This window comes from Pagrus major, chromosome 21 (genome assembly GCF_040436345.1).
Source record: "Pagrus major chromosome 21, Pma_NU_1.0".
NCBI lineage: Eukaryota > Metazoa > Chordata > Actinopteri > Spariformes > Sparidae > Pagrus > Pagrus major.
Window position 1 is genome coordinate 6,522,517 of NC_133235.1, and position 14,802 is coordinate 6,537,318.

Genomic DNA, 14,802 nt, shown 5'->3' on the forward strand with positions numbered 1-14,802 from the left:
GAAGGCTACCAGAACGGTCTCATCAGATGGATTTACCCAGCCAGCCTGGATCTGACAAAGACCACTGCTCCTCATCATCCACTGACCCCGAGGTGCTCCCTGAGAAAGTGGAACCTTCAAAGGAACGCTTGTCTAAAGAGATGGAGTTATCCAGCCATCTGGATCTGGCAAAGACCACCACTCCTCATCAGATGAACAGGATGCGCTCCTCAAAGAGACATCCAGCCACTCTGGATCTGATAAAGAGTACCGACCCTCATCAACACCATCATCAAGTGAAGATGAGATGCCCTCAGGTGGGTCTTAGCCATCCAGCCACAGTGTAGCTGTAAGACCACTGCCTGAGAGAGACTGCTGCCACTCATCATCCAGTGAACAGGAGGTCCTGGAAGCTGAGCAGCAAGCAACGAAAGGTAGGTCAAGCCAGCCTGCTGAGCAATTGAAAAAAGGAAGAAAAAAGCAAGTTACAGTTAAAACAAGCAAGAAAAAGGATGGTGGATGGACCTGGGATAAAGCCCATTATTGTTTATACTGCAAAAAGGCCAATTTGAAGATGGCAAGACATTTACAAAGAAAACACAGTGATTAAACTGACGTTGCCCACGCCTTCATTTTCCCACTTGGCTCCAAACAAAGGAAGACACTCTTGGAATCCCTTCGCAATAAGGGCGACTGGCAGTATAATCTTAAATTCTTAGATGGAAACGAGGAGATAGTGACGTGGAAGCAACCATCTAAGGGTGCATCTGTCAAGGACTATCTACCATGCCAACACTGTTATGCAATGTTCAAGAGGAAAGAACTCTGGAGACATACGAAATCATGTAGAGATAAGAAGGGGGAAATCGTACAAGGTAAAAGACCAGTACAAAAGGCCTCTTCACGACTCATCCCAATCAAGGACTCATCAGAGGGAGTTCAGAAGATCATTCATAGTATCATGCAAGATCATGTTACCTCTCATATCAGAGGGGATGAAATGATATGTACATATGGCAATGCACTGTTTGCAAAAAAGGGCTGTGAACAATCTCAACATAGATACATTGCACAGAAGTATGAGAGAACTGGGATGGTTTTGTTTGGCTGCCAAGGAGATCGACAAAAGTGTCAAAGGTCTTAAACATATGTGTAATCCAACAAAATTTGAGCTGGCAATTAAAGCAGCTAGGAGGGTGTCAAACTACAGCACAGTCAGCACTGAATATGGAAAGCCATCTACTGCAGTCAAAATTGGGTTTTTTCTCAAAGGGGCAACAGAAACCTGGATTGGACGTTGCTTGATGACATCAAATGTTTTAGCTGAGAAAAAGGCTAAGAAGTTTAAGGAGTTGCTAGATTGTTCTTGGTCCAGTAATCTGTCAACTAATGCTCATAGTACACTGGAACAACAGAAGTGGAACAAGGAAGACTGTGTACCTTTGACAGAGGATGTTGTCACTCTGCAGAAGTATTTGAGGAAAATAGAGGATGATGCAAAAGCAGAGTTAAGAGAGCGTGTGAGCACCACAGCATACAAGATGTTAAGTGAGAGCCTTCTTGCACAAATAATAGTATTTAATAAGAAGCGTGAAGGAGAAGCATCACAGTTAACCTTGGAGACATACCTTAAAGCAGACACTTGCCCTGTGAATAAGGACATATATAAAACACTGTCAACAGTGGAAAAACAACTCAGCCAAAAGCTGACACGGATTGTGACACGTGGAAAGAGGGGTAAAAAGGTGCCTATTCTGCTTCTTGACTGCACAAAATCTTCTCTTGATTTCCTGATAAAAAGACGGAGTGAAGTTGGCATTCTTGACAGCAACCAGTTTCTGTTTGCCAGGATTGGTACAACAACCAATATTCGTGGCTGTGACTGCCTCAGGAAATATGCACAAGAGTGCAAGGCAAGAAATCCAGAACTCCTAAGGTCAACAAAATTAAGAAAGCATGTTGCTACCTTATGCCAGCTTCTGGACCTGGATAATCAAGAACTGGAGCAAGTAGCACGTTTTATGGGACATGACAAGAGTCCACTGTGATTATTATCGTCAAACGGACAAAACCTTTCAAGTGGCCAAGGTTGGAAAGCTTCTCTTTGCAATGGAACATGGAGCAGGGGCACTTAAAGGGAAGACTCTGAATACTTTGGACCCTGTGGTCTTTGGTATGTTAATATTGACAATAACAATTTTAATTCTAGCTATGTATTTCAAGTAATATAGCACTTTTTGGTATATATGTATTTTGTAATTTACACATCATGATGTGTGCACTATTGCGAGTCATATTTGTTTATTTTGTTATTTATGGGAATTGCCACAGCAACATTGACATTTAATTTTACATTCTGTAAGATTCAGTTTCCTATTTTCCTTGAAACATTTTCATAGGTAAGCAACATGAAGCCACCTCAGCCAAGGACTCAAGAGGAGTCAAAGCGAGACAGACATCATTTTCAGACAGACAACTGGAAGCCAATGATGGTAAGTAATACATATTGTTATATTATTTAAAAAACCTATTTAAATGTACAGTAGTTCAGCTCGTGCACTCATAACTCTCTCTTAGCAACTTTCAGGCTAATTCAGCAGTTGTTATTGCACTATTCAGATCTGATGTTACTCTGTTCAGCTTAGCAGTTTGCCAAGTGATTTGATAGCTTGTAGAGGATTATAATGTTTATTACTCATTACTTGTAATCAGACCACAGATTGGATAAACAGTGACACGCAGCTGCATTACAGGCAAAGTAGCGCATTGTTAACTTAATTCATCTTATTGGTTAAAAATATATTATGATAATTGTAAAACAGTCTGAATATTGCATCTAGCTAGTCACACACTTCTAGGGTTATTATAGTGTCAGTCCTGGAAGAATCACATCTCAGTTATTCTCAACATGTACAGTACCTTCAGTAATGTAGACTACTGTGATACAGAAGTAAGTGGGCAAGAAAAAGTAGTCATTCTAAATCGTGAGTGCAACTGGACTGATAGCAGATGTCTCTATACTAATATCCGCTGTTTTACTTATTGCCCACCAGTCACTAAATATATTGCTGAAATGTTTGATGCTTACGATGGTGTTGTAACCAGCTCACAATGGATCAAATCATGTGCTCAAACTGATTGTAGATGTCTCTGTACTAACATCTGCTGTCTTACAGATGGAGATCTGCCAGGTCCGTCCCCTACAAGTTCTCCTGTTAAAGGTCCCATATTATGAAAAACTCACTTTTTCTGGGATTTGGGGTGTTATTTTGGGTCTATGGTGCTGCCACACGCATAAAAAGACCATCCGTGCTTTTTTGAGTGAGATACAGATTTCTGACGGTGTCTTGCCTGCAGTTTCCAGATGAGCGAGTCAAATTCGGCATCGGTCACCGACGTCATTGACCTACCATTTGAATAATCTTACCCACAGTGTCCACCCACCAGGTACAGCATTACCGTCTCGGAGATCCGCCATTACGCTATCGAAAGCACCATGTCAAAGCACAACGAGAAGTGTTCTGTTGTTGGTTGTAAAAATCAACAAGTGCCTATATTCTGTCCCAGCTACAGAAGAACAGAAGAGACAGTGGTTGCGTTTAATTTTTAACGACAACGTGCCGGCTAGGGTTGTGTGTGCTAACCACTTCACATCGGACTAATTCAATAACGAGGGTCAGTACAAAGCTGGCTTTGCCTCGACACTGACCCTCGTAAAAGGATCAGTCCCAACCATACGGCACCCAGCAATGGCACCCGAGCCACAGGTAAGTGTCGCCACGTTTTGATAGTATTTACAGTTGCCTACAAGTATGGTGAAGTCAGCTTGAAATTGGCTAAGTAGTTAGCTCCGCTTCGGTCCGCTATGCAATGGCGTTTGAAGCGAGTTTAATGTTAATAATATTACGAGGGAGCTTGGTTGTCACAGTAAAAAGTCTGGAAACATGTGCAGACTGGAGACAGAGACTATGCGAACAGTGTCCAAGAGTTTGGAGACTGCGTTGGAGACAAACACAGCTTTCGCTAGCTGTTTTTAGATGTTACCTGTTGCAGGTCAGTGGGGGATGGGAGCTGGGTGGTTTTGTTGGGGAGTCCTGCTGCAGCCGCAGAGTCTGTATTTTTCTGAGCCTCTCCTTCTGGGTCCGATTCTGGGTCAAACTGGTATGGTTGAACGACAGCATCTCGGCGAGCCATAGTGATGCATCCACCGTAAACATTAGCACATGCTACCGCTAGCGTAAACGGCATCCTCTCCCTGAGAGGGGCGTTAGCAGGACGGAGCTCATTAGCATTAAAGGTGCAGGCACAGAAACGGAATCATCCCTATGTTCCCCGGGTCCTATGTTCCCGGCTTTGTATGTGACCGGGGAACATAAGACCCTTTTTTAGAAAAAGGGTCCCATGTTCCCCGCTGTTCACCCAAAGGGTCCTATGTTCCCCGCTGTGTATGTGACCGGGGAACATAAGACCCTTTTTTTGAAAAAGGGTCTTATGTTCCCCGCTGTTCACCTAAAGGGTCCTATGTTCCCCGCTGTGTATGTGACCGGGGAACATAAGACCCTTTTTTTGAAAAAGGGTCCTATGTTCCCCGCTGTTGCCGGTCGATGAACAAACTGGGGAACTCTCTCTCTCTCTCTCTCTCTCCTTACAAAGTTTGACGTGTCTGTTTGGAGCAGCTGCTGACAGATGTGCAGCTGACAGTGACAGTTTTCCTCTCGTCTCTGTTCATAGAGACGTGGGGCACGACAATCTGATGACCAGCTGTGGTCACTAGGAATTATTAGGCTACACTAGGCTACTATTTCAATTTTGTGGTTTTTGCGCATCTGTATTTTGTTCCTCACTAGTTTTTATTTTTCATATAACATTCATTTATATGCCGACTGAGAGTGAGCGAGCGCGAGAGAAACAGCGGGTGCGCACCAGATTCCATGGTTGCCAACTTGCCAGATTCCATGGTTGCCGACCGGCAAAACCAAAACGAGACAGCTGAAGAGAGGAAAAACACAGATTATACAGAGGTCTATGCCTTTATATGTCCAAGAGACTTAGTACCGTCCTCACGATGTGAACGAGGGAGGATCGGATGGTGGCCCAGGTTTATTCAGCTGCACATCTGTCAGAAGCTGCTCCAAACAGACACGTCACAAACTTTAATTTGTAAGGACGTATTCGGTGTTGATTTTGACAACAGTGACTTGTTGGATAGGCTATAGCTAAACACTAAGCACCATATAGCTACTCACCCTCATTCATAATCATTATTGAATTATAACGTAGGCTAACTTCATAAACCTGTCGGCTGCTATTATTTCATAATAAATAAGATATTCCATAGCCTATGGTTATGTTGTTATAAATGTTGAATCCAAATGTTTATTAATCAAAATAGATGCTTTTCATTAAGCAATAAATACAGAGAAGCCGTGGGTTACAGTGATTTTACAATGGCATGGAATGCGGCTCAGCCAAACACATTTAAAGATGGGAAGCACCCGTTTTATAATTGTTGTTTTTGTCGTTTGAACCCTATTTCTTTACGCAAAAATATCGTTGTGAATGTTTACAATAATTCATGTATGTTACTATATAATTCTATATCTTAACACTAGAACCGCCAACTGCTGTTCATTGGACGACTTTGATTTTCATTTGTGCATAGCTATAGCTATTTTTAAAAAAACATTGAAGTCCACCAGTCTGTGACTTTTCCTAAAATGATGTTTGGCAGCACCCCCTTTTGTTAAATACAATAAATATTATTCACACAAAAAATATCGCTCATGTTTTCTCATTTTTACCTGTAACCGCCACGTCCGTTCATTGGACGACCAGAGAATTCACCGATTTGCGCCAACATTATTGGGCTTGCTGCGCTCTTTACCAGTCTGTCCAGTCTGGCTACTTCACACACCAACGCACGGCGCAGAAATTATTTTCCAGACTGGGCAGACTGGTAAAAATAATATGGAAGAGGTGTAGCTACATGCAGGGGAAAAATATCAACAATATATGATATCAAAAGATAACAAAATTTGTTTTATAAAGCCAGTATTTAGGAGCAAAGTAGTGGACAAATATGTGACAAATATCTGTGCTGTTCATGTAAAGCGCCAACGTGAGCGTGCGGGGCGGGGGCAGTCACCAAAACATTCAATTATGAGTAGGCTACGTATTTATAATTATTTGAAACATTTTTTTTTCCAATTTTACTCTGGCCACTAGGGGTGCTGCAGCACTCCCAGCACCCCCACTTCCCGTGGCCATAGTTTATTACCAAGGAGGAGACGATGGCAAAGTTAATTAGTGGAGATCGAGGGGGGAAAGTGTTGCTTCTTGAAAACTTTAGGTACCACAGGCACCGCACCAACCTAGAGAATATCAGATGGAGATGTTGGAGATTAAACTGCAGGGCAGTACTGAGGACCAACATCTTTGATGTGGAGGATCCTCACATCATTGTGCAGGATGTTGGAGAGCATGTGCATCCCCCTGACCGAGAAATGGTGCACCATACAGATTTCCGGCAAGTGGTTACAGCAGAGGTACAGAGGGAGCCCACAGTCCCAATCTGAAGGGTCTACAATGCCCAACGAGTAGACCTGCAGCGGCTGTTGCCGGTCGATGAACAAACCGGGGAACATAGGACAAAAAGGGTTTTTTTTTTAAAAAAAAGGGTCCTATGTTCCCCGCTTTTCCTTAACGGGTCCAATAATATTTAGGAATTATTTTTTCCACCATAATTTCCATAACTGTTGCATTGTGCGACATAGGCCTATGCCTTCAATGATTTAATTTAATTTAATTTAATTTCGTTAGGCCTATAATGTCGTCAGTTTATTCTGAAAAGTGCTGGGGACAATATCCATATGCTGGAGTGTGTACAGTTATGTTCCATTCGTTTTGACTTTTGTTAACACTAGGTGACCCCGAATAGTCGTTGATTGGATTCGGAGGAGCCTGATTCATCGCAAATGTGGTTATGAAATAAACACCTACCATTCTGACTCTATGGGGGTGCTCACTGCTGATACTACATAGAATTTTTTTGTTTTGTAATAATTCACGATATAGACCTATAGCCTATTTTGATACAAACATCAGCAGTGATTGATCTGTCCATGAGGAGGTCCCGGCACCGAGAGTTCTATTCCGGCCGGGTCAGAGGGAGAGAAAAGGTCCTGGGTCGGGATTGGGGAAGGAGCGCTCTCTCTCCCTCTCTCTCTCTCTCACACACACACACACACACTCTCTCTCTCTCTCTCTCACACTCTCTCGTTTCCCTTCAGTCGAGGGAAAATTGAATTTGGGCCGAAAGAAAAACAAAAAACAGTGCTGTCCATGGTGCTGTGACACTTGACCCCTGAAACGGCTATACAAGCCCTGATGCTCATATCATGGCCCCTACCTCTTCTGTAAAGGGTAGACTAAAATCATAGAAGGCTGAAAATCACAGCCGGTGCAGTGGTAATTTCGTCCGGCGCAGCACCGTGCGCAGCGAATTTGGTAATTTGGTAGACAGAGGTGTGCCGAGATGGGTGTGGCGGCGCAGCAGGAGGAGGTGTCACAGATTCAGCTTGGCGCAGTGACAATTTCGTTCCAAGAGGCTGTGCCGAAGGTGCGCCGAAAGCCTGCCAGCTCGGCGCAAGGCGAAGCGCAGGCGGCGCAGTGGTAATTTGGCTGACCGGCGCACAGTGCGCACACGTCACCAAAACCTCACAGGCAGGTTTCCAGAATGTCAGGCACATTTAAATGCAATAAATAATCACAACAACCACTATTTAATGTAACTATCTGAATCAGCACAGTGCCTCCAGGCAAATATAGTATAGTGACACCCCTAACCCTAACCCGGTATGGAGTGTGCTGAGTATTTCTGGCAATGGTGACACGTGATGAGTGCACGCAGGGAGGAGGGAGGGACAGAGGGGTGTGTGGGCAAGACGAGACATGAAGGCATGTGATTGGTTCTTTCCACTCGGACCGAGAGGCAGGGACTGGTCAGAGTTTTTACAGGCCTGCAGCTGCCACAGAGGTCTGATTTTTTTCGTTCCTTTTTCTGAACACATTATGTATTGACTACTCTCAGGATGGAAGGACCATTTCACCCAGTATAACAAAAAGCGTTTCTGAACAGGATTACCAACTATAGCTTTAAGTCTGTTAACTTTTTTTAACATCAAAGCCAGACAATCAGCTTTTTGGAAATAGAAAGGTTTCAGTCCAATCAGTCCATCCAGAATTGCACAGGTTTATTTGGGATTGATGCTGCCTAAACTACCTGATTTCAAAAAAATTTAGATGCATGCTGTGATTTTCTAGGCATTTCTTTTAAAGTACAAGTGAAAATTGTGGGAAAAAAGTTGCTATCATATAAGATGTGTGTGTATAATCATACACACCCAACTTGATATTTTGAAAAGCTTGCACACCATGTTTAAACATTTTATTTCTAAGCTATTGCCATCATCACACACACAAGCAATCTGTTAACAGGTAAGCATCACTTTGTGAGTTTTACTACACGAATGTTACCACTAACCGTGCATATTTAATCAGATTCATCATGATCCTTTCAGAACTTGCAGTAGACCTGGATGCAACAGCAACAGGTAAATGCCTTGCATGGTCTTAAACAGTTGTTGGCAGATGTGAGACATTCATGTCTTTCCTGCAGTTTCCTTCACCAGTAACAAGTTAGTTTGGTCACACATATGTATGGCTCAATGTTCTGCACAGGGGACTGCTATGTTTATGCAGCTCGCAGGAAAATACGATGATCGGTCGAATTCTTTTGAAAAATCGGGTAAAGGCAAGGTCAGGCAGACTCCATAGCATTTGGTTACATTTGCATTAATTGTTACAGTTGCAACATCTCAACATCCTGGAGGGACTGCCCAATGACACAGTTGCTTTTTTTATTTTGTATATATTTATGTACTTCTTCCTACCTCTTGTATGGTTGTTGCACAGACGACCAGTCAAATCTGACCATCTTTTTGATCTGTCTGACTGCATTGTGAGCTTCCTCTTTTCTGAGGATTTTCAAAAATTCAGCATGGGGTTGAAAACTTTTCAAAAAGGCCCTGGAACATGCTGACTCGTGGAGTTCTTGCAGATTTTTCAGTGGAAATTCACACTTTGAAGATCACGGTTCCATCTCTTATCAAAAGAAGCTCTACTGGGATCCAGAGCTGGGAACTGACCAAAAGTTAGTGTGTGTGTGTGTGTTCTTGGGGAGTGCTTGAGCACAACCTCACAGTCTCCACAAGCCTCTAAACTCATCAAGATTGTATTTTTGCCCTCAGGACTGGAGTTGAATGAACGCTTTAGGTTCATCATCAAGTTGGTTAACTCACATGAGGTTTTACCGCCTATTTAAAGGATATGTGAAAATAGTCGCTTTTATAATACTGTACATCGCTGTAAGCTTATTCAGTGTAGCTAATACTACCTGTTGTTGGCTGTTTCATGGTAAATTAAACACCAGAGTCGAGGCCTCTTTTCTGAGCAATTCTGTTCAAACTAACATATCACTGTATAATCAAACTTTAGTTAGCTGAAGGGCACAAAAATAAGAAAGTGATGAAAAGACAGGCATGTGTTTTTGTGAGTGCTTGCGTGTTTGTCTCTTTTCACTCTTCCTGTCTTTTGTCTTGAGGTTTTGGTCTTCCTCTCCTCTTTCATGGCTGCTCTTCCTGCTGTTGTGGCAGCACAGCTTGAATCTTCCGCTTCGTCTCCTCTTCTCTTTCTTCCTCAAAGCCTGGGAAAGATCGATAAGCCAGCACACACAGCTTGATGAGCCAGCCTAAGAAGTGTCTTTTGGGAAACTTTAAGGGGTAGCTGGCTCGCTGCCGTCTACCTGCCATCCCATAATTCCTGGAGCCGGTAGGGAATTAAGGAGACATCGTAGAGATAAGGAAAAACCACATTTCAATTCATTCAGCTTAGGAGTGTCTTTGAAATTCAAATCTATTTGTAGCTTGAGGAGGCAGTCAAGCCAGTTAAGAAGTAAATGAGAATGATAAATCATTACCAGATAAATTACAGCACTTACATCTACCAAACCCTGTGCTGTTACACTCTGCCAAACGAACTGAACCCCCACTGACTCAATAATGTAGATGCATTGTTTAGCAGCTGGCCCACAGGCGAGGCAGTCTGTTATTTTTGCTTTGCCAGATTCCTGTCATTAAAAACTGCTCACTGCTACCTAAAATAATATGCATGACAAAAAGGCTGACAAAGTTCCAAATTTTCAGAGTGAAAACTTGATTTTTTGAATATTGGTAGAGGTAACAAAAAGGAAAGTTGCAGTATAAATGATTGCATGTGTGAGAAGGTGTCATTTATTGACATTAGAAATAAACAAAGTTACGTACAAAACTTATTTAAACCATTGATTTTACCGTTAGGTCTATTACATTATCCGTTATGCTATTAGTACGAAGAGGCTAAGATATATATTTTAAAATTCCACTACAATATCCAGCATACAAACAACATGGACAATATTTCCTTTCTGAAGCTATGGCACAGTATTAAAGAATTAACAGATGTATGGTGGAAGAGGACCAAAGAGAAGGTGAGTAACATCAACAAGGTTTTCCAAATGTGGTCCTATGCTTTTGGTTTTAACCTAAATCAATTGCTGGCTACTTTTTAATGATCTCAGATTGTCAGGTATGTCACAAGATTGTCAGTTCGGCCCCTCAGTGGGGGTGATGGGTGTGGCATCATGGACACAGATGTACGTAGATATAACGCCACTGCCATATTGGACTGGGCAAGACTTGCCTGTAAACAAATACACGGGGAGCTGCGTTTTTTCTGGATAAAAAGCACTATGACATTTGAATTTCTCAACCGGTTTTAATGAGTCATTTTTATAGTAAAAGGTTTATGACCTACGTGTTGGAAAAAAAGTTGTTCCAGTTGTTTATAATCTAGCTCAGAGGTCACCAATAAGCGGGCCTCAGTCAGGACCCAGACGCTTTCCAGACCTATAACCAATTAATTGTTGAGCATTTCCATATTAACTGGCGCGTCTTTTCCAGCCTTTACGGTACTGGTTTAGTGGCCCCCAGACCAATTGCATGCACTGTAAATCATCTTACGTGATGCAATTTAGCCAATCAAATCAGTGCATTCGGACAAGCAGGATGACTCCAGTGAGTTAAAAATTACACAGACATCTCTCAGGAAAGGTGAGTCAGAGAAGAGTTACTTCACATGTCATGCACTCAAATCCGAATTAAAGTGAAACTCTCGCCAAAATGCAACCTTGGCTTTTTTTGTGAAGGAACCCAAGTCAAACCTTCGTGTAAAAGCATAATTACGACGAGAAAGCGACTTTTAAGATTTACCGTAGTTTCGCTTTCGGGTCAAAATCATTTTCAATTGCGTGCTAGGGGCGACATCATGGTAGCATCAAAATCGCTATTTTTAAAACACTAAGAAGACTCGACACAAGATGAAACTTTGCTCGTAGTATCACCAGGGTCTCTACACATGAACACGAGCATTGAGAACATTGTGTACACAGTTTACTAAAAAGAAGGTTTTTGAACAACTCACGCTAGCAGTAGCTTGCGCCGCTCGCCGCCGTCCTGCCAGCCGAGAAGAGTCGATCTCCAAGTGCGACGTAACATGGAGTGTAAAGGTGGAAAGCTCCATGTTAAAAAGTCTTAAAAGTGGCTTTTTCATCATAATAATGCTTTTACACAAAGGTTTGACTTCACAAAAAAGCCTAGGTTGCATTTTGGCGAGAGTTTCACTTTAAGGGCACCAAGGCCAGCTTTCTCCACTGAACATTATTCAAACAAAATATCATTCCAGGCTCACAATGAGCACCTACACACATGTATGAGGATAGCCTTGACACCATTATAACAGATTCTAGATCCGACCAACCAGTTCAAATAGATGGCAAAAGACTACACCACAAGGAAAGTTTAAAAGCTACTTTATTTATAAATCATAAAATATACTAAGGATTAGCAAGAGGAGAAAGTGTCAGAGGCCAAGGTCAGCTGCGCCGCAGGTTGGTTGCTTCCTAGATTGATCCCACTTCAGTCTCTGACCTGATGGCTGTCTTTTAACCCATCATGGGGACTAGGCTGGCAGCGCCTTCAGCCTCAGGAAGCCCAACTCAGTCTTTAGACTGCAGCGTCTGGAGCGGGCCCTGGCCTGCACACAGGACACAGAACGAATGAGAGAGGGTTAAGATGCTGACTACCAATTATGCTATACACACACACCATACCAGGACACAGAACAAATGAGAGAGGCAGTGTCTCCTGCATGTGGGCCTAAGTAGACTTTTTGGTGGAGGTAATCAGACACACCTGCCCTCAATCAACACACTGGCTCTACCCCCCCTACACACACACACACACACACACACACACACACACACACACACAAAACCACTCCCCCTCAGTGCCCAATACAGTGAAATTAAGAACAGTGTGAATGATACAGGTCTACCCTGTTACACCATTACAGCCCAGATTTAAAATCCTGGCGGGAAAAGCTGAAGCTCACTTCTCTCTGAGGCATAAGAGGGAAAGAAAGACTGTTCAGTTGTTAAGGGGTGTTCTTATACAGTTGGTTGAGAATGTTAAGATGTGAAATGGAGTCAACAAAAAAGAAAAAAAAAGTGGAAACTCAAGGTAAAATGTATTTTTCCTAAAATGAAGCACTTTCGAGACACATCTTTCAGAAGTTCTCTGTTATGTGGCCTGTTTAATTTTAAAATGCAACCCTTATTTTACTCTATTTTACTTATTTAAGTACTTATTTACAGTCCCTCCAGTTCAACGTGAACACTGACAATATTGCTGAAATATATGTAAAATCTACAAAAAATATATAAGATTGTACTGTAACATTTGTACATTTGACAGTCAGTTGTTGACCACATGCAGACATGAAGTTTAAGAAAATACTTGGACTATAAATGTAGGCTAATACAGTATAGAGTGAAATCGTAGGTCCTGGTAGTAGTACAACAAAATACAGTATAGCTCAACACTATCACATAATATAATATGTATATACAGTAATATATATGATCATATAATAATATATAATAATAAACAAAAATATACTATTTACTATGTACTATTTTTAAATGGTGCTTTATATTACCATACTAGGTGTATCTTATATTATCTTTTAATCTGGAATTATCTGTCTCTGAGTTTATCTGTATCCTGTATAGAAATATAGAAAGCGGAGTGACTGCCAATATCTCATTATTTGTATTGTAATTGATGGGCTATTATTTATAGTTACAGATTCAGTATCTTGAATTTTGAATGAGATATGTTATGACCTGAAGCACAAGAAAGCTAAAATGATAGGGACACAGAGAAAACGCAGTTTAAATATAAATCAAATTATATAGGCCTAACATAGGGAGTTAGGGACGTCTCCATTAGTATTAATCAAGGAAAATACGCCAAATTCATGCTCAACAGATGTGGGTTTTAACTATTCCTCATGCCAAAATTATTTTTCACCACTTAAGTAGGATAATTCAGTCAGCCTACAAGTCAGGTCATAAACATGTAATCTGAACATGATATTACATGTTTCATAGAAATGTCAGTATTGACAGTATATTCAGTGGTTTGCAGAAACTTTAACTGCCAACAGTTGTTCCTAGCGACTAGGCTGACGTTTTCATTGCATTTCCCTGGTCTGAATATGTTTGTTCTATTTTGTGAATGTTAGAAAAAATCTCAGTGTATGTCAATACATATCAAATGTATCTGCAGAGATGCATGAAAGTGCTTTGAGAAAAAATATTTTGGTTCTTACGCTTTCTCGGTTTCTGTAACAGCCGGCCACTATGAGAAATTTAAGCATGAGCTATTTTTTCTACCTTTTTTTTATTCCCACGACACACATTTATCTTCCATGCAAAGACCTGTCTGGCCAGCTAGCCTAATCCCTTTTGGACACACACACACACACACACACACACACACACACACACACAACTATCATCTGAAAGACAGAGTTAGGTTAAGCTATGTATGGTTTTGCTTGTGGTTTTGAGTGTGTGTGTGCTTGCGTGCGTGCGTGCGTGCGTGTGTGCGTGCGTGCGTGTGTGTGTGCAAGTGCACAGCAGGGGGGCTCTTGCTAGTGGAGAAGACTAAAGTACTGCTCAGCAGGAGGTTCCTATCAGGCTTCTTGTCCATCACTCCCTCTTCGTGGTTTCACACAAATGCTCTGTGGTTACTGTAGTTCCGAAAACCACTGTTAGATGATACAGGTTGTTAGCAGGAAATCCAATGCAGCCACTGTAACATCTATTGGTTCTCCTTGCTGCTGAAACCGCAGAAATGTACATTGCCAAAATTTTAGTCTGTTGACTGGGTTGTGATCCAATATAGATAAATAAATAACAGTATGATTAACTTAGGGCTGGGTGATACAGCCTCAAAATGATATTGCAATATTTAAGGGTTTATTGTGATACACAATTCATATCACAATTAGGGCTGTCAAAGTTAACGTGATAATAATGCGTTAATGCAAATTGCTCTTAACTGCGTTTTTTTTTGTGTTTTTTTTTTTACGCACAATTAACGCACGCTCGTTATGACCCTCAGCCCACACCATAGTTTGGGAAATCAGGAAGTGCTGCAGCAGTAACGTTGTGGATGACAAGCAGAAACAAACCTCCTTGAGCAGAAATGGATAAAGAAAAGAGTCTTTTCAATGGCAAGTTCAGGAAAATCTGAGAATGAAATCTCCTGAGAAAATGAACTTCCTGAGCCCTTCTAAAATGCATATGTCAAACTGCAAAAA